This window comes from Suricata suricatta, chromosome 4 (genome assembly GCF_006229205.1).
Source record: "Suricata suricatta isolate VVHF042 chromosome 4, meerkat_22Aug2017_6uvM2_HiC, whole genome shotgun sequence".
NCBI classification, from domain to species: Eukaryota; Metazoa; Chordata; class Mammalia; order Carnivora; family Herpestidae; genus Suricata; species Suricata suricatta.
Genome location: NC_043703.1, coordinates 47,437,744 through 47,453,829, shown reverse-complemented (window position 1 = coordinate 47,453,829; position 16,086 = coordinate 47,437,744).

Genomic DNA, 16,086 nt, shown 5'->3' with positions numbered 1-16,086 from the left:
TGGGCCCTTACACTGCTGCAGGTTCGGCCGATGTTGCATCACCTATTCTCTGATTGGCCCTTTTTACTTAACCCATGCTCACCCGATCTTGCCTAAGCTGAGACTTCCCCACCCCCTTAAGATTTTTGCCCGCATGGCAGGCTAAGGGAGGTGGAGGAGGGGTCACAGAGCTGATTCCGTGAGATTTTCACTCTTACAGTCTCACATCATATAATGAAAACTTTTGGTTACACTTATTTTAACAGATTGTGACAAAATTGCCAGAGAAGTATATGTAAAGACAAAAAAAAGCAGGTGTTGGATGAGGAAGTTTAGATATGCCTCCATGCAGTCTGAGTTTGTTCTTGCAGATTACATTTACTATATCAGAGAATTTGTTTTCTGCTTCATAAAGGGAGGATTATACAAGCTGTTTCTAATAGTTCATATGGATACAAAAAATATAAAATAATTAATGCATGCCAAATGCATTGCAAATTGAGAATTAATGGAAATATAAGATAGTATTGTTTCTAATATACTGTATTCATCATTGTCATCATCATAATACACCAGTAGACTCTAGTTTAAACATAAACATAAAACTGATTTCTCATGCCTTCATGTGGTGAAGTTTTCTGAATTTATTCCCTTTGATGATGGAGTCCCCTGATACTAGGAATCCACTAAGAATAGAGAGGTACAGTGATCCAAATCTGTTGATCTTTCTCAGTTTTCTATGACAAATGAAAAAGCAGAATTTTATCCTTACTCCCATTATGTTTTAAGCCCTTTGGGTTTAATGTTGTCATTAGTCTCATTTGCATTTACAAACCAGCTGGACACAATGGTTAGAATGACATTTAAACCAACTCTAGCCTTAGGAAAATTTTTAAACTACTCCTGTAAAGCACAATACTAGGCACCGAGCAGGACACAACTCTATTCATATGGTGAATAATTACAAAGTATTTCAAAACACCATAGAAAGATTATAATTTTAAAATATAAATATGGAAAATTGGGCCTTTTGAATATTATTGTAAATAGACTACTTAATAGCGATAATCATTTCTCCTAGGAGTAAAATACATGCTAAGGCATATTTCATTGCTTGCATTCACTCATTCAAACAAATTTATTGATAGCCTAAATTAGATTTATGAACTACTAAATCAAGTATTGTATACACCTTAACCTCTTGTTCGGTGAAGACAATCAGAAATCATACTATCAATGAGGCAAGGGATCTGATGGAAATGTTCAATATAATGTTCAATTATGTTCAATATAATGTAGGAGAAAAAGGAGAAACTTCAACAAAAAGCCCAAAGACTTAATAAACAATGAAGTTTTATTAAGTTTCAGTAAAAAAGCTGTTTTCCTTATATGAAAAACCAAGAGAGTCCCAAAATATATGAAGCACACATTGAAAGAATTGAAGGGAGGAATAGACAGTTCCACAATAGTAGTTGGAAAACTCAATACATAATTTTCAGTAATGAATATAACATCTAGACAGAAGATCAATAAGGAAATTAAGAGCTTGGACAATATTAAAGATGATCTGACCTAACGAACATATATAGAACCCTCCAGCCAACAGTAGCAAAGTACTCATTATTTTTAAATACAAACAGAATGTTCTCCAGGAGAGACCATGTTAAGCCAAAATATAAATCTGAATAAATTTTAAAACATTTAAATTATACAAAGTGTTTTCAGAGACCATAAGAAAGGGAATCTAGAAACCAATAAGCAAATATGTAGAAATTAAACTAATGCTAAACAATGCTAAACAATGAATAAGACAAAGAAGAAATGACATGGGAAGTCATAATATATTTCATTGAGACAAGTGAAAATGAAAACACAGCATACCAAAACTTAAGGGACACAGTGAAGACAATAAACACTGTGGAATTTAGAGCCATCAATGTCTACATTAAAAAAAGGCAAAACATTAAATCAGTAATCTAATTTTATACCTTGTGGAACTAGAAAAAGAAGAACTAACAGAATCCAAAGCTAGAAGAGAAAAGAGTAATAATAATTACAGGGAAAAAAAACAAAATAAAAATAAAATTGAAAAAATCAATAAAACCAAAAATTAGTTCCTCAAAAAGATCAAAAGAATTGACAAACCTTTAGCTAATCTGACAAAGGAAGAAAAAGAAGATGAAAGTAACTAAGATTAGAAATAAATGTTGGGTTATCATTATTAAACTATTACTATTATTAGTATTAAAAATAAAAAAATATTATAAGAAAATTCTACAGTTGTATATTGATATATTGAATAACCTAGATTAATTGGATAAATATCCAGAAATACAAACTCAATAATAAATAGAATATTTCAACACCTTATAATAAATAATCAAGTTGAATAGGTAACCAAATATATCACATCAAAGTCCAAGAAAAAATGCTACCACAAATTTAAAGATGAAGTAACAATGTCTTTCTCAAACTCTTCAAAAATGAAAAGGAGGGAGCTCTTCCTAATTCATTCTATGATGTAAGCATTATTTTGATATTAAGACATAAAGAAATCACAAGAGGGGCACCTGCGTGGTTCAGCTGGTCAGATCATGATCTCATGGTTTCTGAGTTCGAGCCCCATGTTAGGCTCTACGTTGACAACTCAGAGGCTGAAGCCTGCTTCAGATTCTGTGTGTGTGTCTCTCTGCCCTTTCCTGCTTGTTCTCTTCTCTTCTCTCTCTCTATCAAAAATAAATATATATTAAAAAAAGAAAAGGAATCACATGAAAATAAAATTATAGACCACTAACCTTTATGAGTATAAGACGAAAAAATTCTCAACTAAGTATGGCAAAATAAATCAATAGCATACTTTAAAAAAATTATACATCATGACAAAGTGGAATTTATCCCAGGAATGCAAGGGTAGTTCAATATTAGAATATAATCAATATAATCTCTATTTACATATGGCATAATTCCATGCATACAATATCTAAAGATTCCACAAGAAAGATACTTGAGTTAATAAAAAAAAAAAGACTAACCACAATTGCAAAGTAAGAGAGCAAGATAAACATCAATTATTTGAATAGAACCATAATCAATAAATATAAAAAAATATATTAAGTAAACAATTCCATTTACAGTTGCACCCAAAAGGACAAAATAAGTAGTGTTAAATTTAACTACACTGCTTGTAAGACTTGTATAAGGAAAACTTAAAAAAAAAAAAAAGCATTGTGGAAAGAAATTTAAGAAGAGGGGAGTGACATCAGTGAGATGACAGATAAGAGTTTGTCACTGTGAGCCCTCAACCTCACAGAAAACCAGTTTTAACAAATATATCTAGGTGAGAATACCCTTTTTAAATAAATGTTTAAAAAATGTTTATTTCTGAGAGACAGAGTGCAAGTGGGGGAAGGGCAGAAAGAGAGAGAGAGAGACAGAGAGAATCTGAAGCAGGCTCCAGGCTCTGAGCTCTGAGCTGTCAGCACAGAGCCTGAACATGGGACGCAAACTCACCAACCAAGAGATCATGATCTTACCCAAGGTTGGATGTTTAACCAACTGAGCCCACCCAGGCACCCTGAGAATAATTTTATAATAGCTATTAAGTCCAGCTGAGAGGGTCCAGTCAGATATACATGTACCTTATACATATATAAGAATAGATGTATTGACAATGATAAAAAGAACAGTTTTCCTTTACATGGATCACTGTTTTTCCAAGGTGGCACCCCTCACTACCAGGAAAGACTTCATAGCCTGTAATTTCTCAAACATGATAAAGTAAAAGCAAAGTGAGATCCCATCTTCCTCAGCCTTGTGGGACCTGGCCTAAGAGATCCGCTTCTGTCTTACCCCACACAAAACCCTGAGTGGATTGGCACAGAGGAATAGTCTGGAAATAGGTGAGACCAGGGAAAAGAGGTGGAACTCAACAACAAACTACCCATCCTACTATCTGGCTTGTGGACTCCACCAAGGGTCCTAACCAAAATCCCAAAGAGCACTCAACAAGCTAATGAGCTCTGCCAACACTAGGCAATAGTGAAATTGAGGCCTGGAACAATCCCACTGTTATTGATTGAATTGTGTCCTTTCCAAATTCTTATGCTTAAGTCCAAAATCTCAATACTTCAGGATGTGATCTTGTTTGGAAATCAAGTGGTTTCAGATGTAAATAGTTAAGCTCAGATGAGATCATACTGGAGTAGGGTGAGCCCCCGTTCCCAAATGACTAGTGTCTAATAAAAAGAAATTTGGTCACAAACACACATACAGGAAAAACACCACAGGACAATAAAGACAAAGATTAGAGGGATCCTTCTGTTGAGCCAAGAAACACCAGAGACTGACAGCAAAGCACTGGAAGCTAAGGGAGAAGCAATGAACTGATTCTTCCTCACGGCCTTCAGGAGCATCCAGCCCTCCACACATCTTGACTTTTTGAATTCCAACCTCCAAAACTATAAGATAATACATTTTAGTTGGTTAAACCACCTAGTTTGAGGTACATTTTTATGGAAGCCCTGGCAAGCTAATACAACTGTAAACTAATTAAACATAACAGACATGTATAGTGCACACCACCCAATTATAAAAGAGTACACATTCTTCCCAAGTACCCAAGAAACATTCTCCAGGATAGAACATATGTGAGACCACAAAACAATGCTCAATATATCTTAACAGCTAGAAGCTAGAAATTCATAACAGAAGGAAAATTAAAAATTCCCTAAATATGTGGAAATTAAGAAACAGACTCAATAATACTTAAGAGTACACACACACACACACACACACACACACACACACACACACCAGCTCAGTTAATGCAGAAAAAAATTGACAAAGTCTAACTTACTTTCCTGACCTCCCTCCCCCACCAAATGTATTCAGAGAACTGGAAAGAGAAGGGAATACCTCCATGTGATTCAATGCATCTATGAAAAATCCACCATAACATTGTGAGTTGTGAATTGAATGGCGTTGTAAATCTATAAATTATACTGAATGTTCACTTTAAAAAGGCTGCTATTATGTTATGTGAATTTCATCTCAATTAAAAAAAAAAGAATAGGATAAAAATTAACATGTTTTTGTTAATCCTTAAATTCGTGAAGTTAAGTGTTGCAGAAGTATAATATAAACCGAAACATTCAAATATAGGATAGATGACTCGTGATGAAATGTATGAGACTTTGGATAAGGCTCATCTTTATTTATATCATTACTGAGAAACTACTTGTTTCCTGACAGCTTTTCTTTGATCTCTTCATTTTCATAAATGCACTGGGTAAGAGTTCTTTAGACCACTCATTCCCTTATATCATATTTTTTTGTTCCCTGATCTATTTATCATCTATGATTTTTGTTGATATATAAGAGAAAGGTCATATTTTCCCTATGGCATATATAAACTGCACAATGTTATATCTTTGATAACCAGATACTGAACATATTGAGCAAGAAATCTTGGGCCTTAGTACAGCATTAAAGGCACAGATTTAGGGATTTACTAGAGGAAACAATGCTTATAACCAAATTAGTCATGAATGATGAGATGCTCTAAACTCCTGGGAAAAAATCTACTCAAATGCTCCTTCTACAATGGACAGTCACCTATACGTGAGCATCCTACTTTCTTATTTGTTTTAGTTTTTCCTAATTATCCTATTTCTGTGTTATATTATGTTGTTATCTTGATGGATGATGGTAAATTGGGATGAAAATGGGAAGATATTTTAATGATACATTTCAATTATTTCAGATTGAAAAAGTTTCCTTCCCACACTCAGATTTCTCACATCACGATGGTACATAAAAAATTATCAGAATTTTCAATGATGTTGTGATCCAAACTGGTCATTGCTTCCTGTATGTTATCTGGGATGCTACATTGCAGATTAATTACCATAGAAACTTACTTTTCACTATACACTATAACATATATGATTTACATACTATACCTATACAAGTAATTTGCATTTGTCTCCTTACATGTCAGAGCATTTAAAGTTTCAGATGATATCATAGGAATAAATGTTATGAGACATTAAAAAAATTATTGAATTAAAATGTGTATTCCTATACACTGAAATTGTTTCAGTAAACAAAAGCGGAACTTCATGAATGGTACCTTATGCAAATAAAGTACAAATGTCCTGAAGTAACTGACTTGTTTCTTATGAGTAAACATTTCACCCAACTAGTGAGAAGTTTTTTTTTATGTGATCTGAATTTTGCTTATGGGGTTCCAAAGACATGCCATTGAACAAACTGTATCCCTCCAATCTCAATAACCTTAAATAATGTATTCAAGAGTAATAAATCTCACGTAATACCTGAACAAACAAACAATACATACTTACACAAACATACACCTTTCTATGCCTAGTACCATCACGATAGTCACAAGTAGGTATGTTTCCTTTCTACTACTCAAGATTGACCCGTTCACTCCACTCCCAACTTATACTCCCAACTTTTTGTTATCATTTTCTGCTTTCAACATTTAATTGTTCTATCTTTAGTAATTACTCCCCTAAAGATTATAACAGGTTCAAAAACTTTATAAAACTAATGACCTAATGAGACAGATAAAAACATAAAACAACCATCTTTTGACACTTTATCTCCCTTTCAGGTCCATAGACATTATCTCTATTTCTTCTCCTCCCATTCAATCCTTGACCCATCAGAATTTAAAGATATATTCTTTTTATATGGAATTGTGATCTCTTATAGAGTTAGAACTGAGGTATGGAACTGAACACACACACACAAAATGAAAAGTTTCTGCCACAAAACTATGCTACATACATATAGTGACTGAGAGACCTGATCTTTTCCCTAGGTCGGCAGGGGTGCTAGAAGGAGAATAGTATCTTTTCTAAAATTTAAGATAAATGCCTAGAGACAAACTACTACTGGTGAGAATACTAACGCTCAATCTTTCCAAATTGTCAATGTAGAAGAAAATATTTTTTAATCTATCACAAACCATTACTTTTTAAAAATATAATAAAAGTCAATGTATAAAAAGAAAATGAAATAAGTCATATTGAATACAAACTCATTGTCAACAGAACCAAAATTATCATATTAAATTGTTAGTAAAACATCTAAATTCTTACTCTCATTTTTGATACTTAGGTTACAATCTATGACCAAACAGTTCTCATATCAACTTGGACCCAAGAACCACTTCTCTATAATGGCACTCTTCAGAGCATTTTTTCCCTCATGTGTGACTATCCACTGTAATGAAAGGGGATTAAGAAAGAAAGTACTGAGGAGTTGGAGGCATCAATATCTCACTTTCAATAATAGATATGACAACTAGATAGAAGACCAAAAAGAAATGGGAGGCTTGAACAAAACTACAAGCCAACTAAACCTAACAGACTTCTATATAACAATCTACCCCAAAACATGAGAATACATATTCATGTGAACTAGAGTGCATGAAATATTCTCCAGGAGAAATCATACCATATTTAAGCCATAAAATAAATCTCAATAAAGTTAGAGGAACTGAAAACACACAAAATATATTTATTCACAACTAAATACAAGTTATAGTAATAATTGAAAGTTATTCAGGAAATTCATGATGAGAATTTTAAACGTATTTTTAAAGTTTTAATGAGTTAAAGAAGAAATACAAAAGAAAATTATAACACACATTTAGATGAATGAAAATGAAGACAACGTACCTAAACTTAGTAGTCACCTCAAACATTTTTTAGATGCAATAGCTATATAATCTTGATAATGAACAAAGCTGTAGGACTCCTCAATGCCAAAATTCTCTCACTGACATTTATCTGTTATATTTTTGATAACAGCCATATTAAGAGGCATGAAGCAACATGCATTGTGATTTTGAATTGCATTTCTTTGACAATTAGTGATGCTGAGTATCTTTTCATATACCCATTGGCCAGTATGTTTTCTTCAGGAAATTGCTCATTTCTTTGACCATTTTTAACTGAGTTATTTGAGTTACATGAATTCCTTATATATTGTCAATGTTAACCCCTGATTTCAGATATGTGGCTTGCAAATATTTTCTCTTCCATTTCTGTATGTTGTGTTTTCATTTTGTTGATTGTTGTCTTTGCTGTACAGAAGATTTTTTTGTTTGGTGTAGTTCCTACTTTTTGTTTTTGATTCTATTATCTGTGCTTTTGTTTACAAACCTAACAATTTAAGATTATTCCCAAGAGAACTAAAAATTTATTGTTACATGCAAAGTTGAACATGATTATTCATAATAGACAAAAAGTAGTAATAACCCAAAAGTATGTCAATGAATGAATGGATAAAAATGTAGATTTTCCATACAATGAAATATTATTCAGTCATAAAAAATATTGATACACAGTACTATTTGGATTATATTTGTAAGCATTATTCTATGAGACAGAAGCCAGCACAAAGATCACACGCTGAATAATCAAACCAGAGTAACCAAATACACAGAGAACACATTAGTGGTTGCCAGGCATTGTGAAGAGAGAGAAGTTGAAAAGTGATTGATAATGGGTATGAGCTTTTTGAGGGAATGATGAGAATATTCTGAAATTAGAAAATCATTATGGTTGTGTATCTTTGTGAATATACTAATAAGCACTGAAGTGGACGTTTTTAAAGGGTCATTTTTATGTTATCTGAATTGCATTGCAATTAATAAATGAGTAAAGGAAATGTAAAAAGAAAATAATCATATAGATTCAAAGTAAAACTAGAATGAAAATAGCAATTTTAACAATAATGATGAAAACACAGAATATTTATTTGAAATGAACAACTAATTGCCATAGATAGGCCTTGTTTAGATCACCATCAAGACAAATGAACTATAAAAAGGCATTTGGTGGGCAATTACAGAAATTTTAATATAGCTACTAACTAGTCGATGCAGAACAATTACTATAAATTTATTTCACTATGATAATGACATTGCAGCTATGCAAGAAAATATCCTTATTTTTCAGTTTTTTATATTGAACTTTTAAGAGATGAAATGTCATGATATGTTGGATTTTCTTTAAACACCACAGTGAAAAGAAAAAATAAGAAACAAGTGTTCAAAAATATGAGTAATTCTTAAATGTAGATGGTGTATGTATGATGGTTCATTTTATCATTATCTCTTCTTTTATGTTTGATAATATTCATTATAAAATATTTTTAAACAACCAACTTTATAAAATTTTAGAAAGTAAAAGAATGCTAAAATCTTGGATTTTATCACATAAAAATTTCCCTGACAATATTTTTGCTGTTTTAAGTCTTGATATTATGTATCTATCATATATGTGAACTATTATTAAAGAAAACAGTAAGATCAAAGTACAAGGAATAACCTTGATCTTAACCTCGGTCACTAATAAAACACAATATAAACAATGTCCATTGGAAGAGATACAACATTTTAAATAGAGATCCAGTCTTAGTTCACTGATTTTAATAGCTTATTGTCTACATAAGCACAATATATAAAGCATTATTATGCTTTGCTTTATAATGGCTTCTGTATCAGGCATATGATCTCAGTATTATTTGATTAGAACATCGCTTCTAAATGCTGGGCCTTCTTGGAATTGTCACTTCAATTCTGTGCCTCGGTTTAGTTTATACATTTGTTCTTGATGAAAATATTCTGAAGTTCCAAGTGCTTTTTAAGGGTCAATGTTATTACTACCTTATCAATATCATTTCCCAGATAGAGCTAGGTGTCAAAAGTATGCCAAATTTCTAGGACTCGCTTTAAAGACGTTTGTAAAGAATATGTTAAACTTTCCTTTCGTGTTGGGAAATGCCTTTTATTAAAACACACTAGGTTTTTTTCTTTAGGTGTCAAAGTTCTGATTGCTTGGAAAATGTCTTTATCATAAAAATAGATGCTCAGATACTAGCATAAAATTGTATGCAGGATATTCTTTTCAGGAATGTCAAGCAATCAAAAGAAATGATTATTTCTCTCAAGTGCTACAAAAAGCCAGTAACCCCTTTCTTTTTCTACCTTTAACTTGAACTACAGTTTATTCTTTTATCTGTTATTATTTTCTTCAAATGACATCAAATAAATGTTTTCCACATCACCATAGTACCTCAATTTGTCATTCTTGCAATAGAAATAGAACTGAAGAAAACCTGTAAACTTTGCCTTTTCCTGTCTCTAACTTTTCTGTCAATGTAAAACATTTGGTCCACAGTATTAAAGAAAGTCCCATAAGTTTTAACAGTTTTTGTACATAAAATCTCACAAGACTCTAATATGGTATCAAAAAGAGATGTGAGGCATTAACCCGCCCACAACTGACAAATATATTAAATTTTATCAAGTTATTTAGTACTTGATTTCAACATAATGCTGTTAATAACACCGAGATAATTACTCAATTATGAGATTTTATTATTATTATTATTATTATGATGAGGAAATTGGAAACAATACCCTCAGCAAACTCTGTTATATTCAGAGTAAAATCCCCAACTTCTGAGGAGTAATTTTTAATTTATATTATTTAATTAATTTAAGGAAAACACAATAATATAATATTTTGAAAAAAAGGTATACAAAATGACAGAAAATTGGTTTACACTGGAGATAGAAAAGTAAATATATAACAGTTAATCAAGATATTCTAGGTGTGAGTTTGATATCTAGTTAGGTCATATTAACAATAATAACATCAAGGGGCTCCGGGGTGGCTCAGTCAGTTGAGCATTCTACTTTGGCTCAAATCTTGATCTCACAGTTTATGGGTTTGAGACCCTCATCAGGCTCTGTGCTGACGGCTCAGAGCCTGGAGCTTGCTTCAGATTCTGTGTCTCCCTCTGTCTCTGCCCCTTCCCTGCTCACACTCTGTTTCTCTCTTTCTCTCAAAAATAAACATTTTTTTAAATATAAAAGAATAATAGCGTCAAAAAGACCCTGCATAACTGGGGCACCTGGGTGAGTCCGTTGATTAAACGTCCAACTTCGCTCAGGTCATGATCATGTGGTCTGTGTGTGGCTCAGCTTCAGATTCCTGCTTCTGATTCCGTGTCTCCCTTTCTTTCTGCTCCTCCCACTCATACTCTGTCTTCTCTCTCTCAAATATAAATAAACATTAAAAACTTCTTTAAAAAAAGATCCAGCGTAACCAAAGACTCATTATAAAATAATACTCTAACTGTAGCTGCTTAAAGTATAACATAGTATTTCTCACATAAAATCATATTTATCCAAGTGAGTATGGAGTTTTCTCAATGACGGAGACTCTTGCGGATCAAAGACGGCAATCTTTGACCTTCTTCCCATCAAGTATTGTGTGTGCTTTCTCATCCCTTTCAATGAGTGGACTCTATAACTGCTTTAGCCAATATGGCACATTAATTCAGGACATTAATTTATGTGGATATGAAAAACCTAACGTACTTGTTTGTCAGAAATTAGCTATGAAGGCATATCTCGCTTCTAAGATGACTGGGATCTTTAAGTTGACTGCTAGCAAAGGCTAAAAAATTACTAAGTAAAGAGGAAAAAAATCATTTTGGGGAAAAATCGGCAATTTTGGACATACTGTATAATAGATATATATCACTATTAGAGACATGTTTACACTATGGGAAAAGCCAATGTCAGTTCATTAAGATTTGTGTTAGCAATGTTCATAAATTTACTGTTCATCGTTGGTTCAAAGAATACTTTTTCAAATTTTCCTATTTTATATATGTATATGTATATTTTTATTGCCAGTTCTTCTGATTTCTGTTTCCTTCCAGTCTTTGTCATGTCATTACACTGACCCATATTTAATCTTTCATCATTAAGTATGATATTAACTAAATTTTCCATATTGCCCCTTATTAGGTTAAAGATATTCCTTTCTATTTCTAATTTGCTGAGCATTATTATCATGTGTGGGTGTTAAATTTTGCCAAATTCTTTTTCTGATTCTTTCAGATGATTTCTAAGGTCTATTAACATATTTTACAAAGATTGGTTTATATATGTAACAACAAACTTGGATTTATGAAATAAATTCCAATTAGTCATGATGTCAAGATGTATTTTCTATTTTTTGGGGGGGAAAGGATTTTTGAATACAACTTGCTAAGGTTTCGTTAAAAATTTTAGCACATATTTTTGCAGAGTATATGAATTTTAGTTTTCTTTTCTATTAAAAAAATTCTTTTAGAGTGAGCCAGTGAATATGTGGTGGAAAGAGAGAAGGACGAAGTTTCTGGAGCAGGCTCCATGCTGACAGCAGCAAGCCCAATGTGGGGCTTGAGCTCATAAACTGTGAGAGCACGACCATAGCTGAAGTTGGACACTCAACAAACTGAGCCACCCAGGTGCCCCCAGTTTTATAATGTCTTAATTTAGTTTTGGTATCAGGATAATGTTGACATCATTCAATGAACTGTTAAATATCCCTGTGATGAGTAATTTTATGTGTCAATTTGGTTGACTTCTAGGATCCTCAGATACCTGGTGAAACCTTATTTTTGGCTTATATGTAAGAGTTTCCTGGAAAAGATTAGTATTTTATTCAATAGATTGAATAAAGAGACTCATCCTCACCAATATGGCAGGCATCATTCAATAGTTTGAGGGTCCAACTGGAACAAGAAAACAAAAGTAGGGCAAATCATTTCTTTCTTCTGGAGCTGGGGCTTTGATAATTCTCCCGCCTTCAGCCATTAGAGCTGTAGGATCTCTTGCTTTTGGACTCTGGTTCTCAGCTTTGCACTGAATTATACCACTGGCTTTCCTGGCTCACCACCATGCAGGTGACAGATTATGGGGGACTTTTGGACTTCTATAACCACATGAGAATATTCCTACCATAAATCTCTTATATCTGTCTAATAATATAGAGTCAATTGGATCTATTTTCCTGGAGAACCTCAACTAATACACCTTCTGGGTTTTCTGAGCATGTTTGAGTAGAATTAATATTACTTCTTTTTCAAATATTTGGTAGATTTTTCCAATGCAGTTATCTGAATCTAGAGTTTTCTTTATTGGGGAAGTTTTAATTATAAATTAAATCATTTTAATAGTTAAACAAGTATTCTTGAATGAGATTTGGCATTTTTGTTTTTCAAGAAATGTATTCATATTTCCTAATCTAAATTAATGTTGTATTTTCAGTGTTGGGGTCTTATTCCAAAGATTTGTGCCCTAATTTGTCATATTCCATTGACTCTAATCCAAGTTATTCTTTTTTTTTGGCCTTATTTTATTTTTGTTTAGGGTATGAGATATCCTTACTATAATTTCAGCCAGGATAATCAATACAGTTGATACTTATCCACAACTTTTATAGCTATTACACACTTTTTAAATGGATGTGCATATATAAAGATTATAAAAACAATTTAGGGATGATATAGCATTCCTGAAAATTCCTTCATCTAGCTATGTGTCCATAAACTTATTTTAAAGATATATGTTTTCTCATATTTTACCTATATATATATATTACAGGTATGCTATATTCCTTTAATTAAGAGAGTACTTATTTTTTGAAACCAAAATATATGAAATGTGTTTAATATAGATTGATAGGGCTTGATTAGTAGATATGAATAATAATTAAGTTAGCAGATATGAGATTCTGGGTAAAATTTGCCAAGTTTTCTTATATAATTTCTTTAATGTTACCCTGGTCTACTGGGAAAGTAGTTCATTAGTGTTTTATCATAAGTGTAAGTTAAATAATTTATATATATCTTTAAAGAAAACATTTAATTCAAGTATCATATATGGAGACTACTCTGTATCATATAAATATTAGCATATTGACAAAAGAATTTTAAAAAGTCTTTTATAAAGAAATGTCAAATAAAGAAATAGGTATTTTTTGAAAAATAATACAATAATTATAAACCAAAATGTATATACAATGTACCATGTTTAAAATTCTCAAGTGCTTTAAGTGTCCAACTTTGGCTCAGGTCATGATCTCACAGCTCATGAGTCCCATGTTGGGCACCCTGCTGACAGCTCAGAGCCTTGAGCCTGCTTCAGATTCTGTGTCTCTTTCTCTCTGCCCCTCCTCCACCCTCAAAAATAAAGATAAATGCTAAAAAATTTTTAATTCTCAAGTACTAATGTATGTACTATAAAAATATACTAGAGACCTTAGGGGGAAAGCTCTCAGTGTGCACCCATTGAGGATAACATTAGCATTGGGTTTTTCATATATGGCTTTTATGGTCTCAAGGTATGATCCTTCTATTCCTACTTTCTTAAGGGTTTTTATCAAGAAAGGATGTTGTATTTTGTCAAATGCTTTCTCTGCGTTTATTGAGAGGATAATTTGGTTCTTGTCCTTTCTTTTACTGATGTGATGAATTACACTGATTGTTCTGCAGATGTTGAATTAACACTGCATCCCAGGTATAGATTTGACTTGGTCATGGTGAATAATTTATTTGATGTATTGTTGGATCTGGTTGGCTAATATCTTGTTGAGGATTTTTGCATCCATATTCATCAGGGAGATTGTTCTATAGTTCTCCTTTTTAGGGGGATCTTTGTCTGGTTTTGGAATGGAGGTAATGCTGGATTCATAGAAAGAGTTTGGAAGTCTCTTCCATTTCTATTTTTTGGAATAGCTTCAAGAGAATAGGTGTTGACTCTTCCTTAATTGTTTGGTAGAATTCCCTTCAAACACCATCTGGTCCTGGACTCTTATTTTTTGGGAGATATTTGATTACTAGTCTGATTTCATTACTGGTTATGAGCCTGTTCAAATGTTCTATTTCTTCCTGTTTCAGTTTTGGTAGTTTATATGTTTCTAGGAATTTGTCCATGTCTTCCAGATTGCCCATTTTATTGGTGTATAGTTGCTCATAATATTTTCTTATTATAGTTTTTATTTCTACTGTGTTGATTGTGATTTCTCCTCTTCCATTCTTTATTTTCTTTATTTGGGTCCTTTCCTTTTTCTTTTGGATCAAACTGGCAAGTGGTTTATCAATTTTGTTAATTCTTTCAATGAACCAGCTTCTGGTTTCATTGATATATTCCTCTGCGTTTTTTGTTTATTTGTTTGTTTGTTTCAATAGCATTAATTTCTGCTCTTATGATTATTATTTCCTATCTTCTACTTTTTGGAGATTTATTTGCTGTTCTTTTTCTAGATTTGAGGTGTAAGGTTAGGTTGTGTATCTGAAACTTTACTTCCATCTTTAGGAATGCCTGGGTTGCTATACAGTTCCCTCTTGTGACTGCCTTTGCTGGACCCCATATGTTTTGGGGTTTGGTGTTATCATTTTCATTGGCTTCCATGTACTTTTTAATTTCCACCTTAACTTCTTTGTTAGCCCATCCATTATTTTAGTAGGATGTCTTTTAGTCTCCAAATATTTGTTATCTTTACAATTTTTTTCCATATGGTTGATTTCGAGTTTCATAGCATTGTGGTCTGAAAATATGTACTATATGATATTCACCTTTTTGTAATTATTGAGGGCTGATTTGTGTCCCAGTAATTGGTCTATTCTGGAGAACCTTCCATGTGCACTAGAGAAAAATGTATATTTGCTGTTTTAAGATGAAATGTTCTGAATATATCTGTTAAGTCCATCTGGTCCAGGGTGTCATTTGGAGCCATGTTTTCCTTGTGATTTTCTGTTTAAATGATCTGTCCATTGCTGTGAGTGGTGTGTTGAAGTCCCCTATTATTATGGTATTATTATCAATGAGATTCTTTATGTTTGTGATTAATTGATTTATATATTTGGGTGCTCTCCCACATTTGGAGCATAAATGTTTACAATTGTTTTGTCTTCTTGGTGGATAGACCCCTTAAGTATGATATAATTTCCTTCGCCATCTCTTATTACAGTTTTTATTTTAAATTCTAGATTGTGTGTTATAAGTATGGATACTCTGGCTTTCTTTTAGTGTCCATTAGCATGATAGATGCTTCTCCATTCCTTTACTTTCTTTTTTTTTAATTTTTTTATGTATAATCTTTATTTATTTTTTTAATTTAAAAATTTTATTTATTTTTTTACTTTATAAAGTTTCATATTTTTCAACATATGCAATTATTTTCCATCATTTACAATACAGTAGTTGCAATGACACTCAAAACAGAA